At 46.6% G+C, this 20,499-nt stretch overlaps 1 protein-coding gene across 2 annotated transcripts in view; it reads left to right on the forward strand.

Moving 5' to 3' along the window:
• The window catches only part of LOC103365421 (unconventional myosin-Ic), a 65,224-nt gene that overhangs the window by 3,989 nt on the left and 40,736 nt on the right, over positions 1-20,499 (forward strand). Inside the window, exon 1 of one of the 2 annotated variants that reach the window (XM_008292854.1) lies at positions 682-988. The exons of the other annotated variant lie outside the window; for it this stretch is intronic. The gene's annotated coding sequence lies outside the window, so the exon portion shown is untranslated. Of the gene's footprint in view, positions 1-681; positions 989-20,499 lie in introns of those variants that run through there. 2 annotated transcript variants of the gene reach the window in all.

Here is a 20,499-nt window from a genome sequence, read left to right on the forward strand (position 1 = left end):
AGGAGAACTCTTTGAAAACGCTGACTGTGTCCCTCCTCTGTAGTCTGATGGCATCTGGTGACCTCTGTGGAGAGAAAGATGAACTCATAGCAGCAGCAGCAGCGCCAGACTCCATTTAAATGTCAACCCACTGAACGTTTGTTCAACGTGTGGCCTCCTGCTGCTCAGCACTCACAGGAACCAGGTGTGCAAGCTGAAGGTTGTTCTTGTGGTTTTAAGCTCTGGGTTCGGCTGGTGTGTCCAGGACTTAGCTGGATGGGTGTGCCAGTCTGCAGACAAAGATCAAACAATCAGTGTGTCCATGAACAGAGCTTTGATGTGCAGGACCAGGCTGTTCTCCTCTGACTGTGTTCTATATATAAACCCAACATCAGGAAACCTGCTGCACTTGGATTCATCAAACCACAGGAATGTTCCAGGACCAAAGTATGTGAAGAATGTGTACATTGGAGTGAGATAACACACGGAGCCATGTGTAGAGATGACGACATGGTGCTGGGCTGAAACCAACCCCATCAGTGCTGCAGGAGCAGAGGGCTGGGCCCTGCTGGACTTCCTGGTGTGACTGAATGAAGGAAAAGGAACCAGCACCACTCCCACAGAGGCTCCAGGAACCGAGTCCCGGCAGGCGGTGTGTTTCATATCTACACCGTCTCACGGGCGGTGTGTTTCATATCTACACCGTCTCCCGGGCGGTGTGTTTCATTTCTACACCGTCACTCCGGTGTGACTGAGCGGCGCGCGGCCAGCAGGAGGTGAAGTCCCGCGCTGAGGCTGGTGGGGAGGCTGAGCCCACAGTGGGAGCGCTGGGAGCAGTGGGCGGGTCGGAGAGCCGGCACAGGACGTTACCTCCTGACGGACCAGTCACAGACTCCCGGACCGACGCGCACAGAGCAGCCGCTCCGCTGCACATCTCCACCGGACCGTCTGGACGCCAGAACCCGGCCACAGAAGAGCACCAGCCCGCTGCTGACCTCGGCTGTTTCAGGTGTGTTTCATGTGAACATGTTCTAGCTGAGTTCTGGTACCGACACCGGACCGGTGCTAACTCTGTGTAATGACAGGGAAGCTGTGGTTCTGGTAACGTTTGGACCCGTTCTGCTCAGTAGTCAGTGACCGTGCTGCCTGCTTCAGTTAGTGCTGGTCTTAGGTTGTTTTTGGGTTGTTTTTGGGTTTGTTTTGGGTTCGGGTTGAGCTCATGCGGCCATATGGAGGAAGCCTGCTGCGCATGGGCGTCTTCAGCCTCCACCAACTGGTTTTAGGCTTCAAACATGAAACACGAGCAGCGACAGAAGAACCGGGGCTCGGTCCACTTCTACTGGTTCCGCAGCAGCAGCTTTAGGACTCTGACATGTTTCCAGGCGACCTGCTCCCGTCCGGAGCCGAGCTGTTAGCGAACCGAGCTCAGGACTGAAGTTAGAACCACGGGTCCATGTGTTAGTGGAGTCCTGCATGTGTGCCGGGTTACAGACTGGACCGGGTTACAGACTGGACCGGCTCTGGGTTCTGGAAGTTTTCTGCTTTTGTTATTTTTGGCCGTTACTCGTTACTGAACCCAGTCTTACTGTCGGTCGTGTTTTGAATGGAGCTTGGTTCGAGTTTCTCTCCCTGCTGTGGCAGTTACCCGGGCCGGTCCGGTCTGTGTACCGGTCCAGTCTGTGGTCCGGTCCAGTCTGTGTACCGGTCCAGTCTGTGGTCCGGTCCGGTCTATATACCGGTCCAGTCTATGTACCGGTCCACTCTGCGGTCCGGTCCGGTCCGGTCCGGTCTATGTACCGGTCCAGTCTGTGGTCCGGTCCGGTCTATGTACCGGTCCACTCTGCGGTCCGGTCTGTGTACCGGTCCGGTCTGCGGGCTGCTGACGGCCGGTCACTGAAGGCAGTGCTGTGAACTTTTGGCCACGTCCTGATCTGGCTTCTGGTCTTTTTATAGCCAGCAGACAGACACAGATTAAGACAGCTGAGTGGAGCGATCACACCTGAGTGAAGGTGCTGTGGAGGAGCTGTGGAGGAGCTGTGGAGGAGCTGTGGAGGAGCTGGCTGTGACCTCCTCAGCAGGAGAAGCTCTAACCAGCATGGTGACCATCTCCAGCATGGGGTCACCACCTACACACTGTCAGCATTGTTCACTTGGTCTGGAAATGCAGGTAAATGTGATTCTGCAGGAGAAGAACGTGGACGAAGTGACTTTATCCTGTAACGGCACTTTTTCAGACCCGGTGTGAAGCAGCCAGCAGCTGGCTGGACTTCAGCAGTCTGGCTGTGGCTCAGAAAGTGTCTCTGCAGTTGATGAAAGCTCGGTTGTTAATGCGTGTGTGGTTTGTAAGTGTGGTAAACACACGGGAAACACCCAGCACGTAATGCAGCCTGGTAATACCAGAGCTTGTTAAAGGATGAGCAATCATTTACGGTAATGAAGTGATCCTGCTGTGACCAAAGACCCAGACATGAAAATAAAATGAGTGCCGACGTGGGCCTGGCTCGCCCTGATCGTCCTGTTCAGTATCTAGACCGGTCCACGGTTTTCTCCTCAGAGAAGGTGTCTCTTTTGGGCTCGTAATCTGCTCCCCTCCGGCCTGATGAGCAGTGAGGCAGATTACCCACCCAGCGGGAAAGGGAAGGAAAGCTAGCTTTGTGCTGCACACTAGAGAGATGCACATGGAGACTGAAACTAGAAGGAGAAGTGATCCAGCATGGGCGGGACGCTTCTCAGGGTTCAAGCTGCTTAGAGCAGCTGACCTGTTGCTTGGAGGTCACCTGGAGGGCAGGACCTCCCAGTGTTCACCGGCGGCCTGCAGCTGCCATCAGGCTGACCGTCACTCTGCTGTAAGTTTGATGGAGCCTTGTTTTTGTGGAGGATGGCTTTAAAGCAGGACAGAGGCAGCGTCGCACCGACCTGCACACAGTGCTTCTGTAATGAGCAGGTCTAATGTAGGAAGCAGACGATTCAGCGTGCACAGTCTGCACCGTTATCCTACTTTGCACCACACAGACATCAATGTGCTGCTGTCAATACGTTTTTCCAGAGCAGCCGGCCCAGTTGTACGTTGGTAGATTGATTTCGCTGAGTTTGTACTGATGTGGTTCAGATTCCTCCAGGCACTTTGCTTCCCCTTAGTGCTGCGCTTCATTCTTTTTATGCCTTGTTGGGACGGCTTTGGTGTTATTTCTGGTTCGCAGCTGTCACAGAGTTGTGGTGAGGGTGGTGTTGGGCAGTTTGGGGTTTGAATGAGCTTTTCCCCTCAATGTGTGCCTGCTTCTTCATATTTGGGCTTTTCCTTCAGGCTGTGTGCTGATGGAGGCACAAACACAATGCGAGGGTTGGTGAAATGGCTGCGGGTGTGTTTGTTTTAGGTGATTAAGATAATGTTAGATCAAGCACAGCGGCTTACCACTTTATTTTGCCCACAATCTCCTTTCACTATTGGAGCTTCAGGGGTTTCAGAGGAAAAAACAAAAGCCCCTCACTGGTCCTGGCTGCTGTTTGACTGTTGATCTGATCAGATATCAGCCTGATCCACAGCGTTATGCTGGTTGCTAGATTCCTTCATGGCACTTTTGTTTTTCTAACAGACTAGCTAGGAAAGTACACATCAGATGTTTTGGGGGACCCCATAGAGCCAAATAAGTGGAATATAAATGAACCTGAGGTGATTACTTTACACTGAGAACGTTATTATTGTACTTACCCAAAGTGTTTCTATGTACGCCATTATGTTGGCAGATCTAGGACCTGTTGCTGACAGGGTGAAGGTTTCTCTGTTCATGTCATCTCTACGTATCAGGTGGATCCTGGGAGGAACCCAGTAGGACACACCTGACCTCCAGGCTGCTCTCCACTGGAGCCTCTTCAACAGGAAGGACAGTCATGCACTCATGTGTACTCGTGCCCTTGAGCCGGCTGTAGGAAATGCTCGATGGGGTTTTATTTCCACTTCGTTGACCTTAGAACGTGAACTTGTCATGTCAGACTTGTGGACATCAGCGAGTGGCGTGACTGTTGGAGACAGTGCTGATGGAAGCTTACACTTCACATAACTGAGAGAAATAAGCAGAACACTGGCAAAGCTGTGAGTGGGAAGCCGGTGAGGGATCGTGACTGAACTCAGGGTTCGGATGAGGGGGCACTTGTAGGTTTTCCAATATCAGGAAATGTCCCCGTCCCCTATCATTGGCCGTTGTTAACTGTAGAAAACCCATGAAGCTTTGTGCTGCCTCTGCAGATGGTGAGTTCAGTCATGAGGTTTGCTCCAATTGTACCAAAGCTGAAGTGTCAAAGCACTAAGTGTTAATTTAAAGAGTGTTATGTGTGGGACTAGTTCTTGGCGGTAACTTCCTGGAGTCTCAGGGCTTCCTGGCAACCTTGCGGTGATGACAAGACAGAATTAAGTTGTAGAAAAAACTGCTCGTGCACTCACAGGTCCACCGTAAGAGCTTTTCAGAAATCTATAAAAGACTAGACCTTGAACTCTAAACAGGGTTCATTGTTATTGTTTCTTGTATCATTGATCTTATTCCATGGAAGGTTTATTTCTGTTTGAAGAGCTTTTTATTTGCATGGTGTCTTCCAGTGTACGCTCTGGGCCAACAGGGAACTCATTCATGCACACATGCGGCAGGTTGCCCACAACTTTTTAGCTTATGCAAATTTCTTTTAAGATTGTGGTGGACCTCTTTGAGTCTGATATCTAGTTGTTATAATGCATCCATGGAAACAGGTTGGGTGGCTTTTACTCTGTGGACAGAGCCTGTCTACTGGAGCTGTTTCCATGATTCCCAGTGTTTTACCAAATCAAGCTAATCACAAGCTGACTGTAGCTTCATATTTAATACCCTTAAAAAAGAATATATATATATATATATTTAGCTTGTTAACATGTCCATGTGTTTGTTTTTTACATGCTAGAAGACACGTTATGGCTGAGCAGTCCCACCTTGAAGCTACAGTGTACTGATGACAGTCTCAGAAACACAGATTCAGACTTCCAGAGTTTCTTATGTCACAAACCAGAGGAACCGATCCTTCCAGAGTGGAGCTCGCTGTGTCATTATTCTTCTTCAGAACTGGGCTCCAGCTCCAGCATGTATGGCTGAATTACTCCAATATCACAATGTGACTTTCCAGGGGTCAGATCAATGACTGGAGGGGGACATTAATATAAGAACGTTGTTTTTACCCAAATGCTGAGCTGTTCCGTTAAAAGTCTTTAAATGGAAAACGTAGCAGCAGGAGAAAAGGCCAGATGTTTGCTACCTTGCACAGCTCTCTGGTCAGTCATCAACTCCACAGCTGTTCCTTGTCCTGCACATGAAGCTGGACAAGCTGAGTTGCCAAACTTGGTGCCTGTGAATTCTTTATAAACCCAAGCGTGAACACACTGCCAGGGCTTTGGACACTTTGCTCTGATAACATGAAGTACTGCTATCACCTTAGGCTAAGCCAGGAATTGGGGTGATAAGGTCCTAACGCAACAGCAGTTTGCAGTTTAAAGTGGATTTGTGAACTTTGTACCATTTCCTAAGACACTGAAGGTAAAGTCAAACCACTGAGAACCAGATGAGGCTAAGAACCCTGATCACTGACCACAAACACTTTAAATGCGACTGTTATTCAAATAAATATAAGCAAGGGTGAGTAAATCCGTTTTCCTCTGCTTGTGACAGTACAGCTATAGTTTTGCATTTCTTGTGAGAGCTTTTGAATCCCAGCACATGCATTTAGTTCAGTCTATCAGCCATTTGTTATACGTACTGCAGTTTATGTTTCAGCTGTGACGATGATAAAACTCCATCAGCGGTGGGTGGTGATATAAACGGGCAGATATCTGCAGAAGTGTCTACAAACTGCTGATATATGAATCTAACAGCCCATTAGCACGTCATTATTTCCTGTGAGAGAAAAGGACGGAACGTAAGATGAGATGAATCACAGATCAGGTTAAGTGATACTAAACTGAGTGAATAAAATGATATTCATTTGGTCATGTGGTAGGTCTTTTAGACGATGACTGCTTCCTCTGTCTGTGGGAAACTGATTGTGACTTTGAAATGTTCATGTGCTGGAGACAGTGGAGGGGAATGGCTATTGATCCACCCTTCAGCAGACTGACAGGTGGAGACGGAGAGGTGCACGATGAGGACGTTAACATGCTGGCTGATGTTCAAGTGCAGGTTTAGCGTCACTCTTCAGCAGCGTTTTAGTCTGATCAGTATTTTTAAACTCAAAATTTCAAGATATTTATGAATTTTCACATGAAAATCAAACATCTTTTGTTTCTGATTGTTAATGCGATATTATTGATGTAAACAAGCCTGAGACAACAGCTAGAAGTTTCTGTGTGGTTGATGCAAAACTGTAATGGTTTTCCATCCATCCATCCATCATCTACACAGGTAACCAGTCTATCCCAGCTGACTCAGGGTGAAGGCAGGTTCACCTGGACAGGTAACCAGTCTATCACAGGGCTACACTTAGAGACAGACAACCAAGCACACTCACATTCACACCTACGGACAATTTACAATCACCAATTAACCTCAGCATGTTTCTGGACTGTGGGAGGAAGCCGGAGAACCCGGAGAGAACCCACGCTGCACGGGGAGAACATGGAGACTCCACGCAGGAAGATCCCGGGTGTCCTCACCGGGACGCCAACCGGCGACCTTCTAGCTGTGAGGCGCTAACGGTGCTAACCACTGAACCACCTGCAGCCCATTTTACGGTTTTAAATCTTTTAAATGTTGAAACTTTTGTAGTTGACGGGACATTTGAAAGACAGATATTACAATTTGTTGAAATCGAGTTGGATGAATGAATGAATGAGGAGTTCAGTTAAAGTTTAAATACTGAAGGAATCTAAATTAGTGTCTGTTCAAAATAAACTGAAGCGTGTCAGTTGAAGTGTCAGCATTCAAAGCACGTCCTTCATAAGTGGAGAAAGAAGTGGTGACAGTTTTATTTGGTTAAATGTGGGTGAGCGTACAGCATGTTTAGGGCTGAGCTGGACGCTCTGTACCTTTGCTGATGTGTTTTTAAAGGTTGTCGTGTAGCTTTGTGTGTCTGATGGCACACACATGCAGAGTGTGTCTGGCAGTGAGTCACAGTGTGTGTTACCTGTGTGATGGCGACTCACAGTCTTAGAGGGTGTGTGTGTGTGTACAGTGTGTGTGTGTGCCTGCTTCGTTCCATCCCTCTGCTGTGGGCAGCTGCTTTAGCTTTTCCATGCAATTCTTTCCCACATCCCAAAGCTGGCTCAGCGGCACAGCGAGCCCCGCCCTGCTGGGAATAAATGTTATGAGTGATTGCGTCCTGCTTCTCCTCAGTATTACAGCCTTGACTGCTGTGGGACTGGAAACCACCCTGGATGTGAGTCAAAATCCACGCCAGCTTCACTGCCATTTTTGTACATGCAGTGTGGCTGCAGAAGATGGGAAGTCCTCGGATGGCTGGAGCTTGAATGTTCATAACAAAGGCTGGAAAAACACAAGAGTGAGTGAACTGGAGATGCTCTTGGATGAAATGTCTTCAAAAACCAAGAAGAAGCCCAGTTGCTTCCTACTGAGGCACCTTTTGCACGTTTTTAGCATTTTGAAATGACAGTTTGTGTGTCTTCGATCAGATGATCTGTTTTTATTGTGTAGAGCTTCAACAGTCGGTTGAGTTTCACACAGAAATGCAGCAGCAGGAGTTTTCCCAGAACAGCGGAGAAATTAGCATACATGAGTTCATTGTTGTGGTTTTTGTCTTTGGCTGCTTGTCTTGGCCTGACGGGGGACGTCGGCGTCGGCTGAGGACAGAACTGCTCACTCATGTTTGCTTAGCCCAGTGCTGACTCAGGCACTTGTTAATCCTGTGCTGTCGTACACACACCTCACCTGAACAGCTTCACTGGGATTAAGCCGATGATACAGGATAACCGGTAATCTCATTTCATCTGCTGTTGTCGTCCGCCGGTGCTCGCTGCCAGGCGAGCAGGAGAGAAACTCTGTGGCTGTTTGTGTGTGGTGCTGGTCCGTTATGTGAATGTTCTGCTGAACGTTTTGGGTCTTTTACTGAGACATTAGGGCAGGACTGTTTAGTTTCTTCACTACCTTTTAGATGTTACTCAAGCGTTAACCTCATGTTACTTACAACAATCATTCATGTACGATAATAGATGTTTGTTTGAGCAGCTCTTAATGTGAGTCATTGTGTTTCAGCGCTGCCTCCCACACATGGAGAAGGTAGGTGGTCTGAGAACACTCCTTATCCCCATGCTGTGCAAAGTGAACTGTGTAAACCATCCCAGAATAGTCCTTTAAGTCTGCTTGTAGTGAGCTAAATATTAGGACCTCATTTAGAAGCCTTTTCCCTGAACGCTCTGCGTTTACCTGCTGAAGCCTGAATGTTTGCGGCCCTCCTTGTGTTTGTCATGACGAGCTGAGCTGAGCCCTCTGGATCCTGTCGTGCATCCTACCTCTGCTGTGCATGTACCTGTGATTTTCCAAATGCTTCCTGACCATGCTGTCATAGCTGCGACACACCCACCTGCTTGGTGTTTGCTGCGATATGACACCAAAGGCAAATCTCAGTGTTTGTTGAAACATGGTGCGTCAGTGTTTGTGTGTGTTTGTGGGGTTGATGCAGGACTCTGGAGCTCACTGGAGCACTTAAGCAGAATCCAAACCGACAGAAATAATCAGCAGATACATTCCTGTCCTTCATCCTCCCACAACCCATTTTATACTAAGATAAGCTCCAGTTTGACTGTTTTTAATTCACTGCATATCTTTCATCAGGAGAAATCTGGTGACTAGCAAAGAAATGGGAAGAAGTTAGCTGCACTTAGCTTATTGTAGTTCTGTCTCAACACCCACGCCACCTTTCACTGGGGTGTGGGTGTTGAATGCAGTTTTGATGGATTAGGTTTTAAAAACAAATCCATTTGCTCCACACATGCACGACTCTATGTTCTACATTTTGATTTAAATATGTAGAACTGAAACAGGGAGATTCATGTGATGGAGTCGTGGGCTGTTTGCTGTCCTGTGACATGTGGCTCTGAGGATGGTGCTTTATTTCACTCAATAAAACACGACTGAGAACGGCAGAGAGCGCCGGCACATACTGTTCAAACAGCTCATTGAAGAGGTGAGCTAACACTGTGTCATCAGCTCCTGTCTCATAACTGTCTAGAAATCACCAGCAGCTTATGCTGTCACTGAAGAGCAGCAAATGAATTTAATGGCACAGCACAGCTGATTTCAGGCCGTCTGGATCTCTGTTCACTCAAAGTTTAGCCCCGTCTGGAGCTCAGGTTCTCAAACTGTTTGAGCCACGACCCCCAAGACAACATCAGTTTGAGTTCGTGACCCCCAGTTAGAATCATTAATACATCATAAGTAATAACTGTGTTGGTTGTGCATTAATGCGTTAAAAATTAATGTGTTCATTCCACAGATTCATCTCTGCAAATGAACACGTTCATTTTCTTTTGAATGAATGAATTGAATTTATTTTGAACAAGTGAAAGGAAAAAAAAATATAAAAACAAAACAAAGTAATTTTAAAAAGAGCACTAAAAAAGAATAATAACGTCGCAAAATGAAACCATAATAGTTTAAAAAGTAGGGGGAAGAAGTTTATACTTTAATCTCTGACAGCCCTGATACACATTTATTTGATAAATGTAGGCTCCAGTTTGAGAACCACTGGTGGAGATGACTTGTTATTAGTCACTGGAGCAGATTCATTATATTTACTGGTGAATGTAATGATTGTGCTTCAGGTAAGGATCAGGTTCAGCTGATTGATGTTTGACATGTTTGATTTCCAAATGATTCAAAATGTGCTTATTATGAGGAGATGGACCAGAAAGTGGGGCACTTGTATTGTGACATGCATGATTCTGTAGGTCAATACAGGTTCTGTGAATGGGCAGCGTAGCTCACCACAGAGAAGCTCTTTCTGTGTGTTTTCCATTGACTGGACTGTGATACAGTGTCCTTGGGTAAGCCTTCCCACTCAATACCTCTTTGTTAACCTTTAACCAGCTTGATAGTGGCGCTGCTGGTCCAGGCAGGTGCGGCCTTGGACCTTGACAGAGAGAAATGACGGAGTCCAGGGAGGAGCTACATGAGAGGAGAGTGTGAGCTGGTGGAGGAGGAGGTAGAATGTGAGAAATTAAAAAAAAGAAATGTATAAATAACTATTTCTTGCATTGTGAGGCTGTGAGAAGAAAGAAGGAGACGTGGCACCAAAGCAAAGCCAGACAGGAGCCTGTACGGTGTGAAGGAATGCAGACCAGAGCTGATGAATGAGATTAGGATGGCTGACACACGCTGCAGGTTTCTGATGATATGAGTCCTGATATTTGAACATGATTCAGTCCTTATCCTCACCTGCTCATTGCCTTTGAATACAAAGCTGTGCTCATGCAGTGGATGTAAAGCAGAGTAACACACAGAACAAGTGAACAGTCGGTGACGAAGCCGACGCATAATGAAGACAGGAAGTCGTGTTTGCTATGTGAACCCTGGTCACACTGCTCCGTCACTTGTTGTCTGCCTGACTGACCCATGATGACCAACCTGTTGTACTCTTGGGATTATGTGGCTGCTGCTCACCTGTTTAGTCACAACCTGAGTCATTCCCACTGCAGGCAGCGTGAGTGTACAGCGTCTGTTAGATGAACGTCTAACCAAAGGCCAAAAAGCATCTGATTCAACTAAGAAGTTAATGTCATATATTTAATGTTAAAGCACTGATTTTACAGTTTTGTGACTCACTGCTTTGGTGGGAGGAATGTTTTCGTTTTTCTACGATGTGTCTGTGAGTGATGAAGCTGGAAACTGGATGCTGATGCTGGTGCCGTGGATCCCAGGACTGGTGGTGTTGGTCAGTTAGCCACTCTGCTCCAGACTGAGATATAGCAGCAGCTACATCTGCCATGAAATCTGCTTCAGATGTTCATGGTCCCCGGACATTTGGTTTTACGTGAAATGTCTCAACACCTAAAGCTGGACATAAAATATGGGGCATAAATTCATGGTCTCCTCAGGATGAACGTCTTTGGTGATCCTCTAACACCACAACAAAGTCAACATGTCACTTGTCCAATACGCTGCAGGGTGGCGCACTTGGCAGCACTGTTGCCTCGCAGCAAGAAGGTCGCCGGTTTGCATTGGATCTGAACTGAAGCCTAAAGAAAGACTTGATGGTTGAGTCCAGATGGGGCCAGGACCTTCCAAATATGGGAGGCTTGGTGGATCCGGGGCAGTGACACATGAGTGGTGCGTAGCTAACACGCTGCAGTGCAATGGGGCTTTTAGGCCGATGTGTGAAGGGATTTTAATGTAGCTTTAAAATGAGCTGTAGCCCAGTGTGGAGGGATGTGAGGACTGTGCTCGGTCCTGAGTGCCTCGCTTAGTGTCTGTCTTCAGCTCCCTACGGCGCCCACAGTGTGCAACACAAACTAATATTAGCGTAGATAAAGTTTTATCTCATGAAGCCTGTCTGGCCAAATGGGACTTGACAGACGTCGGGGGAGAAAGTAGGACCAGCACATGGCAGCGCTGGAGAGTCAAATATCACAAACTGAGCACATTTATCAGAACAAGTGAATTTGTGTAATGACATCAGAAATGCATGAACTGAAGTGAACACTTTTAAATGGGACTCTAATGGAGCTACACCAGTACCTCGCAGCTCTCAGTGGTTACGCTTAAAGGTGCTTCCGCAGTGGCATCAAATTCAAGTCGTGGTTCTGGCCGCCTGCTTCAGCCCCTACAGGCGTCCACCGTTTCCCACTTGTTTTCTCATTGATGTTCAGTATTTTTGTCCACATCACAGCTGCTGCGAGCCGCATACCTCCCTAATAAGCACAGATGACCAACCTGACTATCTGACATACTCCAGCAGCCCTGCCCTGTCCAACTATGAGTACTTTAGATAATGTAGTGTGTGTGTGTGTGTGTGTGTGTGTGTGTGAGGGAATCCTCTGCTGTTTTAAAGGCAGGGTTAGAACAGCTGTTCGTTTACATCTGTTCCCAGTGGGATTGGATTATTGCGGGCGTGGCACTGGGAGACACTTCACAGAAGGCTTTCTTGAGAGGATGCATTAACTCTGAATGTAAAATGGAAATCTTGCTATTTATCAAACCTTTTCTGTGGACCTTATGTTAACAGCAGAGAATGCTCACCATGTGAATACTGAGCCTGCGCTGTGTTTACGGGTCAGAACATCGTCTCAAACTTTTTGAGTGAACCGTCTCTGTGCAAACTTTGCAAATTACCTTTGTTTGTCATTTAGGGAACCGCTCGCAGGCTGGAAGTGGGACGCACAGGCAGCGTTTGGCTAAGACCAGTTTTGGTGTTTAGGTTTGTGGTCATAGTACCGGCAGCGACGGTTGGGGGGGGGGCTGTGGCGCTCCATGCGGCTACCGCTACACACACACACACACACACACACACACATGGAGGCAGGTAAGAAGTTGCATCACTGCCCGTAATTCGCTATGATTGGTCGGTCGTGTTGACGACGTAATGCATCTGGTGCGTCGGTGCATCAGCATAGAACTGCAATTTATAGAATATGACCTAAACGATCCATGCGATCTCCTCACTTTGGCAGATCATCTACACGTTCATATTGTTCACGATCTCATATCGTCTTATCGTGGACCCCTAATCCATCATCACTACAGGTGTGTGCCAGAGCCACCCTGAAGCATGCTCTCATTGTTTACATCCTGGGGCATCCACACATATCCTCCTCCTCTGTCCAGCTCGTTCAGAGGAGGTCTTTCTGTCTCTGTTTGTCTCTCAGTTTCAGGAGACACTACTCATGTTGGCCAGTGTGTGTCATTCAGTCCTGTGTGGCTGTCTGGTCACTGCTGGCTGACTGTAGCCAAATGAACATGTGTGTTTCTGTGGAACACTTGTGTGTATTTTTTGTCTCAGCAGCCCAACCCTTGGTAGTAAATCTCAGAGGACAGGATCCTGGAGATGTTGCAGTGAACTCAGTGTGACCAGATTGCTGAGCCATCCTCTGGTGTTGGAGAGGGTCTGTGTTCAGTTACTTTCTCCAGAGCTCGCTCTCAGAGTTCAAGCTGCTCGCACATAAATTCCCAGTCATGTGTCAGGTTTAATGTAGGTGCATGCTGACATGTCATCAGCACTTTAATGAGAAACCGATGGCCTCAGAGGAGCCTTCTATCCAATCTGTCACACTTTTTTCAAATAATTACTTCTTTTTCACATTTTTCCTCAGAAAGTGCCCCCTCTGTGTCTCTCTGTTGCCCCGTCCAGGCCCTAGACAGCTGAACACGCAGGTAGTGGGTGCAGCTGTAGATGGCAGCTGATGGGATCGCCACACCCATGTCCTGCTTGATGTGAGAACAAAGCAGCTGAATATAGTTCCACGTACCATTAAATCTTAAAGCAGAAACATGTATGTAAGAGAAGGGGCAGAAAAAATGAAGAAAAATGTGCAGTGATGTGTTTTAAACACCAGTTTGTGTTTTGTCCCGTGACTCAGCTGATAATATTGTTGAATCAGTAAAGAGGATGTGCTCAGCGTAAACAGGAAGTTCACTGTTTGAACACTTTGCATCTCAGTCCGAGCTGCTGTAACGTCCCGTCCACTGGGTACGTGTTGATGTGCTTAATTCTTTTGCTATCAGTCAAGTCTGACAAAATACTTCTCTATTTCTTTGGCGTAGCCTAAACATCAGCAGCTGTGTGTTGTTGTTTGTGCGGTGGCCCTGAGAGCTTCAACGCCCCACACATGCAAATATACAAACCCCCCCACAGAGAAGAGCTGCTTCTTTATTGTGACAACACGTGCAATGTGAGGAAACACGAACAGGACAAGGGATTTTATTTTTAGTTCTATAACTCAGGTGTGTTTTATAATGTTGCGGTGGTGACTTTATAAATTCATTCCCTTCTCCTTGTGTGGCAGCCCAGTGTCTAGATCTATTACACAGAGAGTGTTAAAGGGAAGCTTGACTGTAATAAACAACAATGCTCATCAGATCGCAGATTTGTCAGAAAAATCGCAATGAGATGTTTTCCTCAGATTGAGAGACGGATCATTTGAGCTGTTCTGGCCTGTCAGCGGTTTCAAAGCAGGATGAGGCTTCATTACAGGCGTCACCGTTCAGAAAAATCAATCCCTTCTCTGCATCTGACCGAGTACAGACTGACTGAGGAGCACTTTCAGTAAAGGGTTACGGCAAATTGAAAGGCCCTGATTATCAGGTCAAGTTCAGGCTAGCCAGTGGCTTTGGTAAAATAAGCCTGTGCTGGTTTTGTTAGACTCTTGTGGTAGTCGGTATCATGGGCTGAGCTGCAGGGTGCAGTCAGGCCGGCATTGTGTTTTAACCTACTCCTCTCCATATAAGGCCTGCTGGGTATAAATACGACTCAGAGGCCCTCTATCCATAGGAGAGCAGGGAGCGACGAGAGAAGACAGAAAAAACTGGGTGAAAAAGTGAAAAGAATCAGGTGAAGGGTAACAAAGATAGAGGCTGTGAAGGACAAACCAGAGGAGCAGCAGCAGAGATATGCACTAGGTAGGAAAACAGGGTGGGGATGGGGGATGGAGACGCACAATGTTCCCAATGTTTTGAGTTCCTTCTCAGCAAGTCACCACCTGCCCCTGTTGCTGCTGGAATGGCCTGTTGGTTGTGGGAGAGTAATGTGTGTCTGTCGTGAGCCGACGGTGCATTCCAGTACCCTACCATGTAGTATGCCAGAAAAAGATCCAGCATGTCTCAATACACGGTATGTCAACAGTCGTATGTAGAAATACCAGACGTCCTGCTACGTCCACTTCCATTTTGCAGCATGTGAGCCAGCATGCCTTTCTGGACCTTCTGACCCACAATCATCTGCGCAGTGAAAGAAATGCCACATACGTCACCGGGTCTCTGTCGAGTGACAGGTTTGAGCTGCCAAGAGTGCACAAATGGCTGATCTCACACTCCAGACTGCAATCAATGTCCAGGCAAGACAGTTGAAGCTTACGGTGCAATATTATGATGAATTTATGTCTCAGCATACTTCATGCAACAGTGCCTACTCTCTGGAAGGTGGCACCATGGCACAGCAGCTGTAACATGCACTAAAAGTAAAAAGACAAAGTGTTGGGACCTCAGGGTTGAATTTTGTCAATTCATGCTTTCTGCAAGAAGTATATAATGAGAACACAGAAATGACAGTAGTTATCTCATCATTTCCCTTTACTGTCATCATCCATCCATCATCTCTACACCTTCATCCTCACCAGGGTCATGGGGGGCGGAGTCTATCCCAGCTGACTCAGGGTGAAGGCAGGTTCACCTGGACAGGTAACCAGTCTATCACAGGGCTACACTTAGAGACAGACAACCAAGCACACTCACATTCACACCTACGGACAATTTACAATCACCAATTAACCTCAGCATGTTTCTGGACTGTGGGAGGAAGCCGGAGAACCCGGAGAGAACCCACGCTGCACGGGGAGAACATGGAGACTCCACGCAGAAAGATCCCGGGTGTCCTCACCGGGACGTGAACCGGCGACCTTCTAGCTGTGAGGAAGCTGCAGCACCTTGCAGCCCCCTTTACTTTTAGGTTACACATATTTACTGCTGACACTGTGTACGTGTTGTAGTGTTTTGCAGCAACAATCATTCTTTTGTCCTGATGTGCTGTAATTATTTTCTGATAATATAAATAAGACATAATGAAAATTACAATTTAAAGCCCATGCATACTTGAGGAGAAAAATTCTGACTTTGATGACATCCAATGGCAACACAAAAACAGACATTTTCATACATTTCTAGAATTTGAAAAATAAATCTTTCTCATAAAGACACTTCAGTCACATCATAGTTGAACAATTAGGGACTTTGTTTTAACAACATCTTGTATTGATCACGTAGACACTAAAGTTATTTGTATTTCTCTTTAAATCATGCCATCGTGCTACATGCACATCTGTCACGTTACAGCCTTCAGAGGTGTGACTGCAGCCATATTGCAAGTATTGATTTGTAGCAGTGAGCCATCATCCATTACAGTGTACGAATGATTGACCTGCAGCTCTCCAGCTAATGATCTACCAGATGCAGGCATGAAACTGTGCTAATGAGAGCCAAGTCTGCGTGACTTCTTACCAGTTGTGGAGAGCACTGGTTTGTTAGCACACATCGTTCCAGACGGCATGACTGAAAGGACATTCATTATTTAAATGTTGAACTCTTCCTCAGCAGACAACCTGAATGGACATAGCAGGAAAACACAGAGCTTCAGCAGGTCAAGTGTCCTCCTCAGCCGTCACCGTGCTCAGAACCAGGGCTCCAAGTAGGAAGAAGTCGTCATCAGTTTGTGTGGTTTTCCTAATGTGACGTGTCAACAGGTCTCCTGGTAAAAAGGACTATTTCACAGTGTATGGAGCCCCTTATCCAAACTCCCTGACCTCGTACAGTGCCTGCATCACAGTGACAACAGCAGCTGTAAAAACACAGTTTAAAATAGGGTGTTAATTTGGAGCAGTGCTTCATGGCTGGAGCCACGTATCAGAGGTTATTATCGGTCTGCGAGTTTGGTTGTAGGGCTGCCACTGTAATCTAAAGCCTTCTAGTAGTGGCTTGGACGGATCACAGCCTCCCTCCATTCACAGAGAAGCCTTCTCTGCAAGATTTAACTGCCTCCTCAGTTCAGCTCAGGATTATGCCTTTATGGAAGATGCTAGACACTTAAGGAAATGCCTGCATGACCAAAGTGCTGCCACAGTGGAAAAATGGGAGTGTGTGTGTGTGTGTGTGTGTGTAGGACAGGGAGTGTCTCCATATTTGGTGTGTGTGAACTGAAAAAAAGCAAAAAAACTGCAACCCAGTTTCCCTTATTAACTTATTTTCAAGCCTGCTGCTCTTGTCTTTTGTCACTTGGTCTCACATCTGCTCACAGCAGCAGCATGTCGCTGGCTATGGTGTGGTACACATGGACACACACACACACACACACACACACACTATAAAACACACCCACTGTGGTGACTCACTTAACCCAGAGCAGGGGGCAGCGAGAGAGAGGCACACCGAGTAGGTGGCAGGGAGAAAGAAACAGGAACAGCTTGAGTGTGTTTGGCCCCTGGGAAGCCCCTTGTGTCAATATAATGTTAGGCCACCATCAGCTGACAGAACGCACACACACACACACACACACACACACACACACACACACACACACACACACGCCCTCATTTAATAACTTGATTCCTCCTCGCTGTGACACTTTCGCCATCTGTCACCAGCTTCCTGCATCTCATCCTCTTTTTCGGATACTTCTCTTTCGTCGTCCTTCGGTCTCTCTGCTGCCCTCTCGGCTCTGCTCCCCGTCTTCTTTGCCGCCCACATGGCTTACATTCTTTCGCTCTGACATCACAGCCGCCCTGCGCTGCCATTTATTTTTTCTCTTCATTTTTTCTGTCTCACTCTCTTTGGGCCTTTGCCTCCTTTGGCAGCTCTGTATAAATGATATACTGGGTTGAAAGGGTGAGATTAAAAAAAAGAAGAGTGAAGGAAAGAGTGAGAGAGGGAGGGAAAGAAGTGGAAGGTTGAGGGCAGGAGATGTTGATGGAAAGACAGTCTGGCTCATGTCAAGACCTTGTGTGTATTGATGTGTTTTGTTTGGGGGAGTACAATGAAGATTTAGAGCTACTTAAAGAAAGCGTGTAATGGTTCAAATTGGCTCTTTGGATGTTCTTCATTGGAAGATTTGTAGCCGCTGAGTTGGGGTTTGATCCTCCTCTGGCTTTTGTCTCACAGCTTGCCATGACAGTTGTACTCCACAGCAAAGGAAGGCCAAAAGTTCATGACGTATTTATTGTTAAAGTCACTGTAATGACTAGTATTAAGAGCAATTACAAGCTTTGTTGTGGCAGACGAACCTGTGGAGTGTTAGACAAAAGCCAGGCTTACTGGGAAGGAGCAGCACCCAGAACCAGTGGGACGAAGGACAATCAGCTCAAAGTGCATTTGCACTGTGTGGTGCTTTATTGTGGTTAGACGGAGGCCCAGAACCTCTCCGCTTAGCTTTAAAACTGATGATATTCTCTTTTCTCTCACCGGCCAAGGAAAGTGTGTTCTTGATAAATCATTGGACAACCTCTCACTGAACAGCCAAGATGACTACCAAGCCAAGTTCCCCCAGTTAGGTGTGTTCCTGTAGCATGACTTATAACGTTGCTGAAAAATGCCGACATATTGCTTTTGGTGGAAGTCCAGCTATAGCGTAATCCTGCCCACTGGGACTGAGGTTGTGGATGGCGTGTAACGTGATGGTGGAGCTGGGTGGGGTCGTCATATGGGCTGTATGTCTGACAGAGGACATCACTGGACAGGATGTTTGTGTTTTAAACCTAATACCTATTTTTATTTCCCTGTCCTGTCTTACTAGTATATGTGCAAAACCAAACATATTTTTCTGCCTCCTGATTAACCACAATCAGTTAGTCCCAGGCTCATCCTCCTGACGCCAAAGATGTTTTTGGTTCACGGTGCTCTTTAGTAACAGGGCCCGGTCTCTGGTGGTACCACTGATGTCACAGCCTGGTGTATATCAACATCCTTAATGCCTGGGATTCGTCAGTGTGATGAAACCTTTGCAGCAGGCTGAGTGTGAACCGTGCGACCTTGTGATGAAGGGTGTGCTCACTGTGATGCAACACTGATAGAGAGCTCATCCCAAAAGCTGGTGAGTAATGTGAGCTATTGCTAGCAGCGGGATTTCACTGATGTCGGTTTTTGAGAGTTTATTCCACAGATTTGCATATGAAGATGCTTGTTATACGACACTGGATATCTATACTTTTTAAATTAATTTTAAACTAAGAAACAAGACATCACGACCTCCTAAAGTACAGTTTAGTTGCAGTCAGAAGCAACAGGAGTGATGTTTACCTCCTAATTACTGCCTTTGTATCCTTGAGGTCAACTAAAGGTGCTGATTTCATGAGTTAACATTTGTAAAGTTAAAGTTCTTCTCGTGTTTCATACATGTTTATTTGATTGAAGTCTTCTTCTTTGATGCTGCTACGTCTGTTGGCTCATTACCCCCACCTACTGTTAGTGAGTAAAACAGCACGAAACCTACAGCAGGGTGTTACTAGTCCAAAAAACCTCCACCGGGGATCTGTAAAGAAGGAGATTAAACTCAGAGGTATGTGGCACAGGCTGGTGATATTTTATACTGTTCATGTCAGATTGTCTTGAACATTCCTAGTTTAAATTCAGAGGAATCAAAAACGTTTAAGTCCAGTACCAGTATGCTTTAGTTATACATCTTTCATAGAGTGTGAGCACACCAGAGTAACGTTTATGTAATGACATTCAGACACTGTGGTGGCATTTAAAACTCAGCCACAGCCTGTTAAATCTCGTGATGACACTTGGAACCAAACTGTGCTTAATGTGGGTTGGTCGTGTTAAAATTAATTCACATAATCGGGTCAGCATCTGTGCCACCACTGATCAGGCCAGTGTGCTCTGTGTAAAGCAAATAATACAATAAAGTGATCCTGCTGCAGCGAGGTGCACTTTTATCATGCTAGAAAATGGTTGGTCTGGCTTCTGCAGTGTTTCTGCTTGTGGTCAGGGTCAAGATTTGCTGAATAGTGCATACTTGGGATGCACTACATATTTAGCATTAGCAGCAATTTAAGGCTTTGTAGATGTTGAAATGGAGAATCCTCCGTGTTCAGCCACAGAGAAATATTTAGTGCATATAGGTCATTACTGTGAGCACACTAGCACAGAGTTAAATGTATTGACCACATCCAGGATGGTGTGATGAGGCTGTGACGTGCTGCGATGTGGCTGTAGAGGGCACACGACCATGTTGGTGGCAGTTTGTTCAGGTTTGTTTACGAGGAGCAGCTGCTACAAGCCTCACTTCTAGCTGATTGTGTTGCAATGTCCCTCCTCAGTGATGAATGAATGAGCCTAATGGCATGGAGTAATGTCAGGAAGGAAAAGATTACTCAACCTTACACATTCTTGAGTTGTACTGAAGCAAGAGAGGAACAGTCACGCAGATAAGCATCCTACAGCCTAAGTCACAGTGCAGGCAGCATTAGCTCCTAATAAACATGACAGATCGCTGCCGTCTGATGCTACATGACGACATGTTCCCAAGCCCTGTCTGTGGACCGTATGGGCAACGTCGGGAGAGTGGAAACTTTCTATATATATCCGAGATAATTCTGAACAAACTCTGCTGAAGAGGAAGTGAGAGACGAAAGAAGAATTCGAGGGGAGGGGAGCAGAGGAGAGAGAGGGTGCTCGAGGGGAAAGTCAAGTTCCCGTTTCTGGTTTCCCACGGAGTCCAGATCACATGCAAGCAGGCGGTGGGATTTTAGGGTTTTTATTTTCTCAATCTAAACAACATGATGTTTAATGTGGTGTTTTCCCCTAACGTGGTGTGTGTACACAGCAACACAGGCTGTGCTGTGAGCAGGGAGGAGGA

The sequence above is a fragment of the Stegastes partitus genome, unplaced genomic scaffold (genome assembly GCF_000690725.1).
Source record: "Stegastes partitus isolate 25-593 unplaced genomic scaffold, Stegastes_partitus-1.0.2 Scaffold838, whole genome shotgun sequence".
In the NCBI taxonomy this organism is placed as follows: Eukaryota; Metazoa; Chordata; class Actinopteri; family Pomacentridae; genus Stegastes; species Stegastes partitus.